At 37.2% G+C, this 17,827-nt stretch overlaps 1 pseudogene; it reads right to left on the reverse strand.

Moving 5' to 3' along the window:
* Positions 1-769: 769 nt before the first annotated feature.
* Positions 770-8,656, reverse strand: LOC129657098 (UDP-glucuronosyltransferase 2B18-like; annotated as a pseudogene).
* Between the last annotated feature and the right edge of the window lie 9,171 nt (positions 8,657-17,827).

Below are 17,827 nucleotides of genomic sequence, written 5' to 3' on the forward strand. Positions count from 1 at the left end.
GGCATCCTTTCCTTGATTCTGATCAAGTTTTCAATTTTGACTATTATATTGACTGTGTTTTTATAATAAATGGCCTTTATTATGTTGAGATATATTCCTTCTATATTCAGTTTGATGAGAGTTTTTTTTTAATGAATGGATGTTGGATTATATAAAATACTATTTTGTGCCTATTGAAATGATTATGTGATCTTTGCTGTGTTTCTAATCCCACACTCTTCTGGGAAATTGTTTAATTGGATGAAAGTGAATGTCTTGCCATGGCTTTAGGTAAGAAGTTCTGTTGAGGCTGGATGCACAGTGAAAACAAAGAACTATTAATAGTCTCAGAAATAAAATTAAGGATTGATTCTTTTTACAGAATTCCAATTATTGAACAATTTCTATAGTTAGGAAAAACTATACAATTCTAAATCAAATGAAGTTTAAAATTCTGAATATCTACAAAATAATACAGTTGAGTAGACTGGTTATTGTTCTTGTTTCTGCACTCAACATGTGAAAAACAATTACATTCAATAATTTCTCTTTAGTAAAACTTTTGAATTAAAATAATAAATTTCACTACATATGCATGTAGTTTTTTATTTACTTTTTAACCAGTATTTTTCCTTTGCAAAACATAATTCTAAGTCAGGTAGACAATCCCTTGAAAGTGAAATTTATATTTTGTCACAAAAGGAGAGGAACTTTATCATAATTCCTCCTACTGGAATAAGCATGAGGAGTTCTATTTATGTGGCAAACAAGCTTGATATCTCGGAAACAGCTAGTCTCTTTTCTCCTTCCTACCTGTGCCAGCAAACTTCTGGCAACAAAACAGAAAACACTTTGTGATGACAAATGCAGCAGTTGCCACACAGGCCAGCAGGAACCCGATCACATCCAGAGAGTGGTACTGGAACCAGGTGAGGTCGTGGATAGCTGGTCGCAGGTGATTGACTCCTTTGTGGCACATGACAAACTCGATCCAGAAGACTGCTCTGTCCAGGGGTTTCATAGGCTGATCATGTTGAATGGCTGATAACCTCATGACATTCCCTTTGTAGCTGAAAGAAAATCAAACAAACATCTATTTATAGAATGAGCTCTAATAGATCAAATGTGTGAAATTTTCTTTCAGATGGTAGCAGAGAGAACAACACAGAGTGAAAGAAAAATAGATAATTTTACTCCAAGGTGATTATTGAGACCTTAACTTGTGGGTTATGATATCTTAAATGCATAGGATTTCAAGTGCCAAAGAATAGAAAGAAAATGGGAGAGGATGAGATTGTGTAGTCTAAAGAATGGAATGAGTTAAGTCTCAAAGGGGAAAGAAAGGAAAGGAATTCGTAATATGTTTGTTCAAAGTTTGAATTCTCTAGTAAAGCATTGTTAATAAACGTGGTAGATATGTTTTAAAATGCAGTCATAATCCAGAGATAGCAGGTAAGTCTATGATGAGGTTCAGAAGCATGTCCAAACAGAGCTGATCTTACATTAGTGAAGTAGTGGCTGAAAGTGTGGAAGTGGATTGACTCGGTTTGATTCCTGACTGACTCTGACACTTGCTGGCTGCTTTTTTTATTCTTTCTGTTCCTCTGTTTTATTTTTTGTTTTTTAATATAATTTTATTAAATTTTAAAAACCTTTTTATTTTCAAGCTACTCACTTTATAATTGGAGGGCCCAATTGGTATATAAATTGGATAGGAATAGTACCTTATCTGATCATTTTGAGAATAATGTATTGATTCTTAGAGATATTCCCAGCAGGTATATTCTGTCAGAACATGTTTGCTCATATTGTTGTTGCTTTGGTTCTCATTCTGAAAGAATCTGGAAAAGACTCAAAATTTCACTTTCAAGCATTGCAGTTACATTTGTTTCTACTGTTGAAATGATGATGGACTGTATGTGTGTTGATGGACTGTGTGTGTGTGTGTGTGTGTGTGTGTGTGTGTTAGTTGCTTAGTCAGGTCTGACTGTGTGAGACCCCATGGACTGTAGCTGGCCATGCTTCTCAGTCCATGGAATTCTCCAGGCTGGGATATTGTAGAGGATAGCCATTTTCTTCTCCAGGGGATCTTCTTGACACAGGGATGATGGATTCGTAGACAAAAAAGTAGGAAGAATAAAGAAATATGGTTCATGAACTCTAAATCACAAAGTGCTATAACATGGCATTGCAGCAATGACAATGGAAGTAACTTCCTCTTTTCTGTCAAAAACATGGGGAGAGGACATGGAGTTTTCCAGAGGACTGCAGTAATCTGGAAACATTTTTTTGTAATACTATAGCAAAAGAATACAATAAAAAAGTTACTTAATATGTGTAAAGTCCAGTGTTATTGCCTGGAGAATCCCCATGGACAGAAGAGCCTGGTGGGCTACAGTCCATGGGGTCGCAAAGAGTCCGACACAACTGAAACATCCTAGCATGCATGCACAACACTATGTTACTAAATAACATATGCATTATACCATAGCCTTCAGTATATAGCAGCTAATAAATCATCTTAATTTTCTGACACCAACGTTGCATTATTAAAATTAAAAAACATATAAATACACTAGAAAGATATACATATATAAAATCAGCAAATGAAAGATCTATTTCTTAATAAAAAAACAATTTGCTTTATATACTGCTTATTTAGGTAAATAGCTGCACTAAAATTAAATAACACAACTTATAAAACACAAATGGACACTGTGCTACTATTATTGACACATTCTCTAAACGTTTCATTTCAAAGACATTATGAAACAATAGAGGGAAGTATACATATTTATGAGTTCAGTTCAGTTCAGTCGCTCAGTCATGTCCAGCTCTTTGCAACCCCATAAACCATAGCAAGCCAGGCCTCCCTGTCCATCACCAACTCCTGAAGTCCACCCAAACCCATGTCCATTGTGTTGGTGAGGCCATCCAACCATCTCATATTCCATCATCCCCTTCTCCTCCTGCCCTCAATCTTTCCCAGCATCAGGGTCTTTTCAAATGAGTCAGTTCATTGCATCAGGTGGCCAACGTATTGCGGTTTCAGCTTCAACATCAGTCCTTCCAATGAACACTCAGGACTGATCTCCTTTAGGATGGACTGGTTGGATCTCCTTTCAGTCCAAGGAACTCTCAAGAGTCTTCTCCAACACCACAGTTCAAAAGCATCCATTCTTCTGCCCTCAGCTTTCTTTATAGTCCAGCTCTCACATCCATACATGACCACTGGAAAAACCATAACCTTGACTAGACGGACCTTTGTTGACAAAGTAATGTCTCTGTTTTTTAATATGCTATCTAGGTTGGTCATAACTTTCCTTCCAAAGAGTAAGCATCTCAATTTCATGTCTACAATCACCATCTGCAGTGATTTTGGAGCCCAGAAAAATAAAGTCAGCCACTGTTTCCACTGTTTACCCATGTATATGTCATATTTGTGATATTAATATAATTGTGTTACTGAAATTCATGTATATCCTGAAGTGATTTGGAAATCAAATATTTTTGCTTTTAGAAAATTTGGCTTTTAGATAGTAATGGCACAACATATCTCTTCCAAATAAGACAAGAACAAACACAACCAAAATAACTCAGAATATACTTATATTTATAAGCAGCATCAACATAGTTGTAATTAAGTTAAAAAGTTCTATTTGTTTACCATTTATGAGTGATGGGTTCAAAGTATTAAAGACTTGCAGATAAAGAACAATCTATTGGTTACTGTACTTAGGGGAACAGAAATATATGGGTAAGAGGCAAAAACTATTGGGAATAATATAAGTACAGAGTTGTATTGTACAACATTAGGATTATAACCAATATTTGGTTTTGAATGGAAAATTGCCTAAAAATTGTGTAAAAACTTTTATAAAAGGAATATCCAGCATATCCCTTCCAAGTCAACTACATTTAGATTTTATAATTCTTCCAAAGAAGACTAAAATATCACAATAAAAAAACCCCAAGAATATACCTACATTTAAACATAGTATCTACATAGTTGAAATTGGGTAATTGGAAAGTTCTAGCTGTTTACCACTTATCAGTGATGGAATCAAAATATTGACCTGGAAAATATTAAATGTAATGGGAATTTGAGATTGATTATGTCAATGTGGTTTCCTGAAAATAGCCATCTTTTAAGAGTTTAAAACATCTGAGGAGTTCACATGCTGAAAGAAAGTAAAGTGGGCAGACAAACATTCATTAGCGTTCATTGTTCCCTACTATAACTTTGTTCTCAATGCTTCTTTATCCTTCTATTACCATTTCAGTGATTCTTTCATTTTAATGATTTTGTTGCTATTGTTGTTCAGTCTGTCAGTCATGTGTGACTATTTGTGACCCCATGGACTGCAATAGGCCAGGTTTTCCTGTCCTTTACCATCTTCTAGAGTGTGCTCAAACTCATGTCCATTGAATCAATGATGCCATTCAATCTCATCTTCTGTCATCCCCTTTTAATGATTAGTTCTTTCAAAATTTCTCCACTATCTTTAAACCACTGACAAAACTTTCCCATAAAACCATGAAAAAATATTAATGTGACACTCACAATAGATTATTGGTGACTGTTTTCAAAGCACTAAGCCAAACTTACTTCTCACTGGGCTTCTGTGAAGACTCATGACTGCCTCCCTGGCTTTCAGATGAGAACTTCTCTAGAAAGAATATCTAGTTAAAAAACAAAACAAAACAAAACAAAACCAAAACCATACTCATAAAGGATTATTAATGACTTCCTTCAATGCATTGAGCAAATCTCTTGTTGACATTGTTTCCAAGTCCAATTTGACAGCAGCTTCCTTGGCCTTCATATGAATGTTGTTATGAGGTTGATCTGCAAACAAAGGAAGGCCCACTATAGGGCTCCTGTGGTAGATGGCCTCATAAATGCCGTTGCTTCCACCATGAGTTACAAAGGCTTTGGTTTTTGGATGACCTAAGAATGAATGAATTTCAGTAAACTTATTAATTATAACTTTTACAATAAAATGAGAAATGGGCTTTTTAAAGGCACTGAAATATAAAATGAAGATATCTCCTGCCATATTAATAAACAAGAAATGTCATAGCCATCAGCAATTTCTGGCCTCCAATGTGAATGACAGCTCCCCAAACTGAGATCCAGTGGATGCTGCCAGCCCCCACAGTGATTGCTGAGGAGCTGGGAGAATGCAAGAAGCAATCACTTCATGGGAAATAGATGGGGAAACAGTGGAAACAGTGTCAGACTTTATTTTTCTGGGCTCCAAAATCACTGCAAATGGTGACTGCAGCCATGAAATTAAAAGATGCTTACTCCTTGGAAGGAAAGTTATGACCAACCTAGATAGCATATTCAAAAGCAGAGACATTACTTTGCCAACAAAGGTCCGTCTAGTCAAGGCTATGGTTTTTCCTGTGGTCATGTATGGATGTGAGAGTTGGACTGTGAAGAAAGCTGAACGCTGAAGAATTGATGCTTTTGAACTGTGGCGTTGGAGAAGACTCTTGAAAGTCCCTTGGACTGCAAGGAGATCCAACCAGTCCATTCTGAAGGAGATCAGCCCTGGGGTTTCTTTGGAAGGAATGATGCTCAAGCTGAAACTCCAGTACTTTGGCCACCTCATACGAAGAGTTGAATCATTGGAAAAGACTCTGATGGTGGGGGGGATTGGGGGCAGGAGGAGAAGAGGATGACAGAGGATGAGATGGCTGGATGGCATCACTGACTTGATGGCTGTGAGTCTGAGTGAACTCCGGGAGTTGGTGATGGACAGGGAGGCCTGGCATGCTGCGATTCATGGGCTCACAAAGAGTTGGACACGACTGAGCTACTGAACTGAACTGAACTGATTCTCAATATGCTGTGCCTGAATAGAACCTCTGGCCTATGAGTGGGACTGGGTGGCAGAAAGAAGAATTTTGTTGGCCATTTATCTGGAACTTAGCTGCTTTAAGCCATAGCTACAGTGAGTGTGTGTGAGAAATTCAAGTGATTTGACTCCTCTAGGAAGATATCATAATGTTCAAATGGGACATGTGGGTAGTGTGAAATTTGTGTTCTTTCTGAACCTACTTGGAATGAAGTCTAGTTTTCTGAATAAGGATGGTGAGAGAGGGACCTGTTTTAGTTTTAAATGGCATAAGCATTCAATGATTTTTCTGCTAATGTATTTTTGGAATAAATGTGTCTTTACTTGCTTGTATACCTTTAGGGCACTTTCTAGATATTGAAGAGCTGTTTTAAAATATAATTTTCAGTAGTTTTTCTTTTTTTAATTTAAATTTATTTATTTTAACAGTTTTTCTTACTTCATGTAAGAATTTGGGAAATATATCATGTTACCATCTAAGAAATGAGAGGTTTGGGGCTGCAGTGCTGGCTCAGTGGTAAAGAATCAACCTAGCAAAAGCAGAAGACACAGGTTCAATTCCTGATTCAGGAAGATGGCACATGCCACGGTGCCGGGGTCCAGCCCCGGCTGATCAAGGGTATTCGAAGCGGGGACGGCGTCGGTGAGGATCAGGATACAATAGCTTCAATTAGATATTAATTAGAGATGTAAAGAGTAATAGAATGAGGGTAGCTTAGTAGGAAAATTCAGTGGAGAAAAGAGGCTGAGTAGCTTGGTTTACGCGGGAGACCAATAAAACTTCAAGACAAGAAGCTTGCACCACTTACATAGGCCACAGGCATCCTTCCGTTCTCCCGAAGGAGAGGAGACACTGAGGCCTCCCCGGTCTGATCTTAGAAGCCCAGGCAAAATTAGTAAGCTTGGTGGGTTCCGCGCTCCAGATGGAGACTCAGCCAGAGTGAGAGAGAGACATGGGGAGACCAGTATTTCGAGAAACTGATCCCAATTCTTTATTTTATACACTGAGATGTTATGCAAAAGTCACGTGGGGTCAGCAGTCCTGACTTTTATCAAAGTCAGGTGCTTCATACAAATGTATACAGAGGTCTTAGGGGTGTTACATCATCTTCTGGCCAGAGGGCCTGCTGACAATTTAGGACCCTCTCCTTTTGACAGCAATCAGTCAACCAGGACACTTATTTCTCCAGGGGTGATTATTCTTAAAACAGATGCCACCCAAATAAAGTTACATTCCTATAGGGTGAGGGTATAGTGGGTTTTAGTTAAGGAAAGAATTTACTTAGCCTAAGGTCTAGTGTGATTTATATCAAAGGTTAATACTTATTTTTTCTATATATTCATCAATGTGTGTAAGGGCAGGGGATATGGAGACTTAGTAACAAACATTGGCTCAACAAATGAAAAACCCTTCACCAATAAAATTTCTAATCAGCCCACTATACTTATACTAATGGTTTTCTAACTTTTCTAAGGAACCTGTTTTTAGAAGGTTTAAAGCATCTCGTGCCTCTCACGGTTGGGAGGCTGTGAGCAATCACATGTGGCCGGACAAGCCTGTCAGGCAGGCTAGAGAGCCTTCAGAGGAGTTTGTAGGTTAAAACACTCTTGCCACGCCCAGGAGTTTTTATTAACTGGAGCTCTAGGTTAACTCCTTCTCCGAAAGAGGTGGTGGGGGACAGCCCCCCGTAAAGACAGAGGTGTAGGTGGGAGCACAAAGTAGTAAAGCAGGCAGGCTCTGGTTATGGGGGTAGATACTCGAGGATTTCCAGGGGGACTCCTGAGGCTCGATCCCGCCTTTGTGTATGTCGAGCCTCCTTTGTCATGACCTTTGCCACGGGCGGAGTGCCTCACTCTGGCCCCCAACACCACGGGGCAACTAAGGTGATGCATCGCATCTATTCAGCCTGAGTTCTAGTGTTTGGGAACTGCAACTACTGAGCCCCATGCATTGCAAGTACTGAAACATGCGTGCCCTAGAGCCTCCATCCCACAACAAGAAAAGCCACTTCAATGAGTGGCATGTCCAACTCAATTAGAGAGTAGCCTCCAGTCTCTGCAACTAAAGGAAAGCCTGTGCATCAAGAAGACCCAGCACAGCCACAAATTAAAAGAAAAAGAAATGGGAGGTCAAGGTGCAAAATTTTTTATTTATCTCTATCTATCTACCTTGATGTGTAGTTGATTTACAATTTTCTGCTAGAGCTTCAGGGCTATAGTATAATTATTTAGTAGTTTTGTAAATTATATTCCATTATAGATTATTACAAGATATTGAGTATATTCCCTGTGCTATCCAGTAGAATTTTTTTGCTTATTTATTTTATGTATAGTAGTTTACAGCTCTTACCCCATACTCCTAAATTGGTTGCTCTCCCCCTGCTGTTTAGTAAGCATAATTTTATTGTTTATATCTGTCAATCTGTTTTGTATATAGATTCAGTTGTATTATTTTTTTAGATTCCATGTATAACTGACATAGTATTTTTCTCTGTGTGACATATTTCACTAAGAATAATGATCTGTAGTTCCATCCATGTTGCTACAAATGGCAATATTTTATTCTTTCAAAGGCTGAGTAATATACCTTTGTACATATATCCCACATCTTAAGATAATTGTCTGTTAATGGGCACTCATGTGGCTTCTGTGTTTAGGCTGTTATATCAAGTGCTGATATGAATATTGTGTTGCATGTGTCTTTTGAAATTAGTGTTTGATTTTTTCAGCTGTATAACCAGGAGGGGAATTACTGGATTATGTGGTAGTTCTATTTTTGGTTTTTAATGGACCTACATACTGTTTTTCATAGCCGTCACATGAAATTACATTCCCAGCAACAGTGTATGGGGATTCCCTTTTATTCACATTTCCTTTAGCATTTACTATTTGTAGACTTTTTGATGATAGACATTCTGACCACTGTGAAGTGATGCCTCTGTGGTTTTGATTTGAATGTCTCAAATAATTTATAGCATTGAGCATCTTTTCATGTACCTGTTAATTATCTGTTTATCTTATTTGTAGAAATGTTTATTCAGGTCTTCTGTCCATTTTTTGATTGGTTTGCTTTCTTTTTTATATTGAATTGTATGAGATATTTGTATATTTGAGATATTATTCCCTTGTTTGTCACATTATTTGCAAGTATTTTCCCCTATTCCATAGGTTGTGTTTTTGCTTTGTTAATGTTTTCTTTCCTGTGCAAAGCTTTCATGTTTGATTTGGTCACATTTGCTTATTTTTGCCTTTATTTCGATTTCCTTGGAAGAATAATCTAAGAAAATTTTGTTATTAATTGTGTCAAAGAGGGTTTTGTCTTTGTTCTCTTGGAGAAGACAATGGCACCCCACTCTAGTACTCTTGCCTGGAAAATTCCATGGACGGAGGAGCCTGGAAGGCTGCAGTCCATGGGGTCGCTAAGAGTTGGACACCGCTGAGCGACTTCACTTTCACTTTTCACTTTCATGCTTTGGAGAAGGAGGTGGCAACCCACTCCAGTGTTCTTGCCTGGAGAATCCCAGGGACGGGAGACCTGGTGGGCTGCCGTCTATAGGGTCTCACAGAGTCAGACACGACTGAAGTGACTTAGCAGCAAGCAGCAGGAGTTTTATGGTGTCATCTAATATTTCAGTCTTTAAATCATTTTGAGTTCATTTTTACATATGGTGCAATGGAATATTCCAATCTCATTGTTTTTAATGTGCCTGTCTACTTTTCCTTCATCGTTGTTGTAGACACTAATTTCTTTTTTGTATATTTTTGCCTTCTTTGTCATAATTGGCTTTAGCTTGATGGGTTTATTTCTAGACCCTTTATTCTATTCCACTGGTCTATGAGTCTGTTTTTGTGCCAATACTGCAATGTTTTCATTATGATAGCTTTGTAGTATTATCTGAAGTCTGGAAAGGTTATACTATCAACTTTATTTTCCTCTGGATTGCTTTTGCCATTTGGAGCCTTTTTTGGTTCTTATAAATTTTAGTACTATTTCTTCTAGCTTTGTGAAAAATGTCCTGGATATTATCATAGGGATTGAATTAAATATATTGATTACTTTTGGCAATATGGCCATTTTAGCAATGTCAATTCTTCTAATCTAAAGCAAAGGATAGCTTTCCATTTCCTTGAATAATTTTTAATTTCCTTCATTAGTGTTTCAAGTGTTTAAGACTTTCAATTCCTTGCTTTCTTCTTAGGTATTTTACTTGTTTTTGATTTGGTTTTAAATGAGACTTTTTTCTTTCACTTTTTGATATTTCAAGATTAGTGTATAAAAATACTACAGATTTCTGTATTAATCTTTTATCCTTCAACTTTGCCAAATTCATTTATTCTAATAATTTTTATTAAGATACATTAGGGTTCTCTACATAGTGTGTCATGTCATCTGCAAGTGGTGACAGTTTTACCTCTTCCCTTCCAATTTGGATAATTTTATTCTGCTTTTCTTGTCTGATTGCTGTGGGTATGAATTTACATTTTGCATTAAACAGAGGCAGTAACAGTAGGTGTCTTTGTCTTGATTCTGAATTTAGCAGGAAGTCTTTCAAGTTTTCACTTTTGAGTATTATATTAACTGTGATTTTACAAAAAAATGACCTTTATTATGCTGAGATATGTTCCTTCAATATCCACTTTGATAAGGGTATTTTTCTCATGAATGGATGTTGGATTTTGTTAAATGCTATTTTGTGCCTATTGAGATGATTATGTGTTTTCTTAGTTTCTTTTTTCGTTATGTATTCCACTGATTGATTTACCTGTGTTGAATCATCTTGTGGCCATGGAAAAATTCAAACAGAATCAGTTGAATGATCTTTTTTTATATATTGTTACATTCAATTTGCTACTATTTTTTTGAGGTTTTTGCATATGCACTCATCAAAGATATTGGCCTGTAATTTTTTGTATTGTGTCCTTGTCTGATTTTATATCAGGTTAATACTTCCCTTCCTTAGTGAATTTGGGGGCATTCTGTCTCTTTAATTTTTTGGATAAGTTTGAGATGGATAAGCTCATATTTATATGTTTGGTAGAATTCTCATTGAAGCTGTCTTGTCTTGGACTTTTTTTGAATGATAGCTTGTTGTTGTTGTTGTTTTAATAGATTCTATTTCATTTATAGTGATCGTTCTGTTCACATTATCTATTTCTTCTTGACTTAGTCTTGGTAAGTTGCATATTTCTAGAAATTTGTCCATTTCTTCCAATTTGTTGGACTCTTCATGGTAAATTCATAGTATGTTTATTTTTGTATCTCTGTGATATTGATTATTCTTTTCTTTTGTTTGTTATTTTGTTTGGGCCTCTCTTTTCTTCTTGGTGAGCCTGGCTAAAGGTTTGTCAATTCTATCTTTAAAAAACAAATTGTTGGCTTTAATTGTTTTTTAACATTAAAAAAAGAAAATCTGACCTTTATTAATTCCTTCCTTTTTCTGTTTTGGGGCTTGCTTATTCTTCTATTTCTACTTCTTGTACATGGTGGTTTAGGTTTTTATTAGAGATTTTTCTTGTTTCTTGAAGAAGCTCTTCATCACTATGACCTTCCCTCTTAGAATTACTCTTGCTACATTCCATAGATTTTGTAAAATTGTATTTTCATTTTTGTTTGTCTTGTGGTATTTTCTCATTTCTTCTTTGGCTTCATCATTGACCCATTGGTCTTCTAGTAGCATATTGTTTAGTCTCAACATATTCCTTTTTATCTTCTTTGTCTTTCTGTAGGTGATTTCTAGTTTCATACCATTCTGATTTATGAGATGATTGATAAAACTTCCATTCTTTTATATTTGTTGAAGCTTGTTTTCTGACCTACTATATAGTCTGTCCTAGAGAATCGTCCACATGTGCTTGAAAAGGATATGTATTCTGCTTGTTTGGAAGTAGTGTCCTGTAGATATCTATTAAGACCCCTTAGTATACAGTGTTGTTTAAGACTCTGTTGGCATATGGATTTCCTATCTGGGTGATATCTCCATTGATGGGAGACAGTTGTTAAAATCTGCTATTCTTAGTGTATTATTGTCAATTTCTCCCTTTATTTCTGTTAATATTTGCTTTATATATTTGAATGCTCTTCCACTGGTTGTGTATATGTTAAGTGGGATAATATCTTCTTATGCAGATCCCTTTATCATTAAGTAATGGCTTCCCTTTTTTTGTTGTTTTTTTTTTTTTTTTTGGTCTTTTAAATGGCCTTTCTTTAAAAGTCTATTTTGTCTGATATGAGTATTGCTGCCCCTACTTCTCTCTTGTTTCCATGTACATAAAATATCTTTTTCCATCCCTTTACAAAGACATCTCTGTGTGTCTTTCACCCTGAAGTATCACTGTTCTTATTATTTTTAATCCATTCATCCACTCTATATCTTTTGATTAGAGCATTAAGTCCATTGATATTTAGAGTAATTATTCAAAATTATGCAGTTACAGACATTTATATTTTCCAATTGTTTTCCAATTGTTTATATAGTACTTCTGTGTTCATTTCTTTTTATTTTTCCACTTGTCTCTTGATGATTTTTTTCCCCCCTTGTATTCTGGTATAGTTCCAATGTTTTTGGTTTTTGTGAATGTATCTATGTTTTTGATTTGTGGTTACCATGGCATTTGTTTAAGTTGACACCAAATATGTCTACTTGCTTAAAACTAAATAACATTTGAGTTCAGTCATACTCTAAAAGATTTATATTTTATAATTCTCTTCCCCACATTTTGTGACTTTGTTATCTTATTTTTATTTTCATCCTGCTTATTCTTTGACTGTTGATTATAATTATAGTTGCTTTTTCAATTTTTTTATTGTTTTTTATTCTAGGTACTGCTCTATCTAAGTAATCTCTAGCCTTTACTCTATGCTTGCCTTTCTTATTCAGATCTTATCTTTCTAAAGAGTTTTGTTTGTTTTTCATTTAGAGAACGTTCAGCCTCTTTTTAAAGATAGGTTTAGTACTGCTGAATTCTTTCAGTTTTTACATGTCTGAGAAATTCTTTATCTTTCTTTCTATACTAAATGATAGTCTTCTTGGGCAAGTTTGAAGGGTTTTCTCATTCAGGATTTTGTTTTTAGCATGACTCTCCAAATGGCTTGTTTTTGTCAAGAAATCATCTGATAGACTTATGGAAGTCTCCTTAAAAATGACTCCTTGTGTTTTCTTCCTACCTTTGAATACTGTCTTTATCCTTCATATTTACCATATTAATTATATGTCTAGGTGTGGGTCTGTTTAGGTTGATTTTGTTTCATACCATTTTGATATCTGTTTCTTGCTTTATGTTAGGGACTTTTCCATCCATAATTTCTTCAAATAGATTTTTTATTTCCTTATCTGTCTCTTCTTCTTCTGGGACCTCTATTATGCATAAGTTGGCACATTTTCTATTATCCCACATTTCTTGTATGTTGCTTTCATTTTTTCATTCGTTTTTATGTCTGCTGTTTTGATTGAGTGATTTTTTTCCTAAGCTGTCTTCCAAATAACTTGTTCTTCTGTGTCATTTAGTTAGCTATTGATTGCTTATAAATTGCTTTTTGTCTCAGAGAAATTAGAGAAAAATTAGAGAAACTGAATTCTCTAATTTTGGTTGTTTGATCTTTATAATTTATAACTTCTTGTTACAGTTATTTGTGTTTTTATCTATAACTTTCCTTAAAATTTAATTAATATTTATATTCAGTTTAGTCCAGTTCAGTCACTCAGTTGTGTCTGACTCTTTGCGACCCCATGAATCACAGCACGCCAGGCCTCCCTGTCCATTACCAACTCCTGGAGTTCACTCAGACTCACGGCCATAGAGTCAGTGATGCCATCCAGTCATCTCATCCTCTGTCATCCCCTTCTCCTCCTGCCCCCAATCCCTCCCAGCATCAGAGTCTTTTCCAGTGAATCAACTCTTCACATGAGGTGGCCAAAGTACTGGAGTTTCAGCTTTAGCATCATTCCTTCCAAAGAAATCCCAGGGCTGATCTCCTTCAGAATGGACTGGCTGGATCTCCTTGCAGTCCAAGGGACTCTCAAGAGTATTCTCCAACACCACAGTTCAAAAGCATCAATTCTTCGGCGCTCAGCTTTCTTCACAGTCCAACTCTCACATCCATACATGACCACAGGAAAAACCATAGCCTTGACTAGATGGACCTTTGTTGGCAAAGTAATGTCTCTGCTTTTGAATATGCTATCGAGGTTGGTCATAACTTTTCTTCCAAGGAGTAAGCGTCTTTTAATTTCATGGCTGCAATCACCATCTGCAGTGATTTTGGAGCCTCAAAAATAAACTCTGACACTGTTTCCACTGTTTCCCCATCTATTTCCCATGAAGTGATGATTCCTGTTTCATTATATATTTTTTCAGGGGATTTCTCTTGCTCTTTTAATGGGAGTATTTCCTCTGCTTTTTCATTTCACTTAACTTTATCTCTCTGAATTTAGGATAATTAATTCTATATTGTGGTCCTGATAGGGTGAGTATTCACCTATATGTGAGTATTCCTGTATAGACTACATGTTTTCAATGTCTTTGGTGTGAGCTGTCGTTTGGAGATGGATGTCAGTCACCTTTCATCAGAGTGTGTGTGCTGGCTGTTAAAACCTTGATAGGGAGTGTTGTTGCTGTGTAAGTTTCTAGAAACTAGCAGGGTGTGAGGCAGGACTTCTTTTCTGCTCCAAAGCTGTCACTGCCTTGTTATGGGTAGAGTCTATTCATACTTGCTGGAAAGAAGTCCTAAGAGTTAGGTTTAATCAGGCTTTTTTCATATTATTTTCCCCCCTTCTCCAAGGATGGAGATTGCTGAAGTCAGTGAGTTGGTTTGCTCAGAGATGTTCTATATACCAGGCTCCTCTGGTGGCTCAACCAGTAAATAATCTGCCTGCCATGCAGGATAACTGGGTTCAATCCATGGATCAGGACCATCTCCTGCAGAAAGGCATGGCAACCCATTCCAGTAGTCTTGCCTTGAGAAGCCCATGGACAGTGGAGCCTAGCCAGCTACTGTCTTTTGGATTGCAAAGAGTCAGACATGACTGAGTGACTAAGCATGCACACACATCCTATATACCACTTGTGTAGGCATCTGTGGCTCTGTTTGTGTGCAGCCCAAATTTATGTCCCTTGATGAGGTTGACTCAGATATACTGCAAAACTGTGCTGTGGAGTTCAGTTTCAATTTAGTCACTCAGTCACATCCGACTCTTTGTGACCCCATGGACTGCAGCATGCCAGGCCTCCCTGTCCATCACTAACTCCCAGAGTCTACCCAAACTCATATACATTGAGTCGGTGATGCCATCCAACCGTCTCATCCTCTATCGTTCCCTTCTCCTCCTATCTTCAATCTTTCCCAACATTAGGGTCTTTTCACATGAGTCAGTTCTTCACATCAGGTAGCCAAAGTATTGGAGTTTCAGCTTCAACATCAGTCCTTCCAAAGAAATCCCAGGGCTGATCTCCTTCAGAATGGACTGGTTGGATCTCCTTGCAGTCCAAGGGACTCTCAAGAGTATTCTCCAACACCACAGTTCAAAAGCATCAATTCTTCAGCTCTAAGTTTTCTTTATAGTCCAACTCTCACATCCATACATGACTACTGGAAAAAATATAGCCTTGACTAGACAGACCTTGTTGGCAAAGTAATGTCTCTGCTTTTTAATATGCCGTCTAGATTGATCATAACTTTCCTTCCAAGGTGTAAGCGTCTCTTAATTTCATTACTGCAGTCACCATCTGCAGTGATTTTGGATCCCCCAAAAATAAAGTCTGCCACTGTTTCCCCATCTATTTGCCATGAAGTGATGGGGCCAGAGGCCATGATCTTAGTTTTCTGAATGTTGAAATTTAAGCCAATTTTTCACTCTCCTCTTTCACTTTCATTGTTGTAGCCACACATTCTGGAAAACAAAATCACTCAGAAGGACAATGCAGATAGTGGAGCACAGTTTATTACACCGGCGGGCCCAAGGCAGAGTCTCCTCTTAGCCAAGAACACCAACCAGCATTTGTGAAAATCTTTTGTACCCCATGTGTACGTGTCTGAACCCACCACTCCAAATTCCTTGAGACTTACATAAACCAAGGAAAATACAATCCCAATAACTCCATCATTCACGTGCTATGTGCTCATGTGCTCAAACAGTCAAATAGTTAGCCAATAATCAATAAACCCGAGGTTACACTCCGAAAGATACAGAAAAATATATGGCCTGTCTGGAGGAAGGGGTGATTAGTGTATGTTTTCTCTTAGGCATTGAGTAACCTAGACACGATCTTCAAGGTTCCCCTGTCTGTAGGGGGTCTTATCCTTCTGTTGTTGTTTTCATAGACACTAAACACAGAGTTCAGAGTCCATTGGAAAGGTGGCCTAGAATGATCAGCATGAACAGGCCTAAGAGGGAGTCCAGGCCCTATGAATTCCTTCTTCATCATCAAGATGCTCTTAGTTTTTCTTCACTTTCTGCCATAATGGTGGTGTCATCTGCATATCTGTGGTTATTGATATTTCACCCAGAAATCTTGATTCAGCTTGTGCTTCATCCAGCCCAGTGTTCCTCTGATGTACTCTGCATATTTAACTTTAAATAAGCAGGGTGACAATATACAGCCTTGATATACTCCTTTTTCTATTTGGAACCAGTCCATTGTTCCATGTCCAGTTCTAGCTGTTGCTTCCTGACCTGCATACAGATTTCTCAAGAGGCAGTTCAGGTGGTCTGGTATTCCCATCTCTTTCAGAATTTTCCACAGTTTGTTGTGATCCACACAGTCAAAGGCTTTGGCATAGTCAATAAAGCAGAAATAGATGTTTTTCTGGAACTCTCTTGTTTTTTCGATGATCCAGCAGATGTTGGCAATTTGATCTCTGGTTCCTCTGTCTTTTCTAAAATTAGCTTGAACATCTGGAAGTTCATGGTTCACATATTGCTGAAGCCTGACTTGGAGAATTTTGGCATTACTTTACCAGCGTGTGAGATGAGTGCAATTGTGTGGTAGTTTGAGCATTTCTTGGCATTGCCTTTCTTTGGGATTGGAATGAAAACTGACCTTTTCCAGTCCTGTGGCCACTGCTGAGTTTTCCAAATTTGCTGGCATATTGAGTGCAGCACTTTCACAGCATCATCTTTCAGCATTGGAAATAGCTCAACTGCAATTCCATCACCTCCACTAACTTTGTTCATAGTGATGCTTTCTAGGATCCACTTGACTTCACATTCCAGGATATCTGGCTCTAGGTGAATGGGAGTGATCACACCATCATGATTATCTGGGTCGTGAAGATCTTTTTTGTACAGTTCTTCTGTGTATTCTTGCCACCTCTTCTTAATATCTTCTGCTTCTGTTAGGTCCATACCATTTCTGTCCTTTATCAAGCCCATCTTTGCATGAAATGTTCCCTTGGTATCTCTGATTTTCTTGCAGAGATCTCTAGTCTTTCCCATTCTGTTGTTTTCCTCTATTTCTTTGCACTGATCACAGAGGAAGGCTTTCGTATCTATTCTTTGGAACTCTTCATTCAGATGTATATATCTTTCCTTTTCTCCTTTGCTTTTTGCTTCTCTTCTTTTCACAGCTACTTGTAAGGCCTCCCCAGACAGTCATTTTGCTGTTTTGCATTTCTTTTTCTTGGGGATGGTCTTGATCCCTGTCTCTTGTACAATGTCAAGAACCTCCGTCCATAGTTCATCAGGCACTCTATCAGATCTAGTCCCTTAAATCTATTTCTAATTTCCACTGTATAATCATGTTTCAATTTATTTTTAATATTAGTTATGTCTTAGGTTGATTAATGTGTGGATTGTGGTCCTCTTGACTAAAATACTCATTTCTTCACCTGGACCAGTTCGATCATAAACTGCTTTCCTGATGTGCAGTTTTCATGAGTGTGGCTTCAGATTGCTTTCATCTGATTCACCAGTTTTTCTTAAAATTTCTGTAATTTTTGTACTGTGCTCATTGTTGCTGATTATGTCAGTCATAGTGGACTCAGG

The sequence above is a fragment of the Bubalus kerabau genome, chromosome 7, assembly GCF_029407905.1.
Source record: "Bubalus kerabau isolate K-KA32 ecotype Philippines breed swamp buffalo chromosome 7, PCC_UOA_SB_1v2, whole genome shotgun sequence".
Classification (NCBI taxonomy): domain Eukaryota; kingdom Metazoa; phylum Chordata; class Mammalia; order Artiodactyla; family Bovidae; genus Bubalus; species Bubalus kerabau.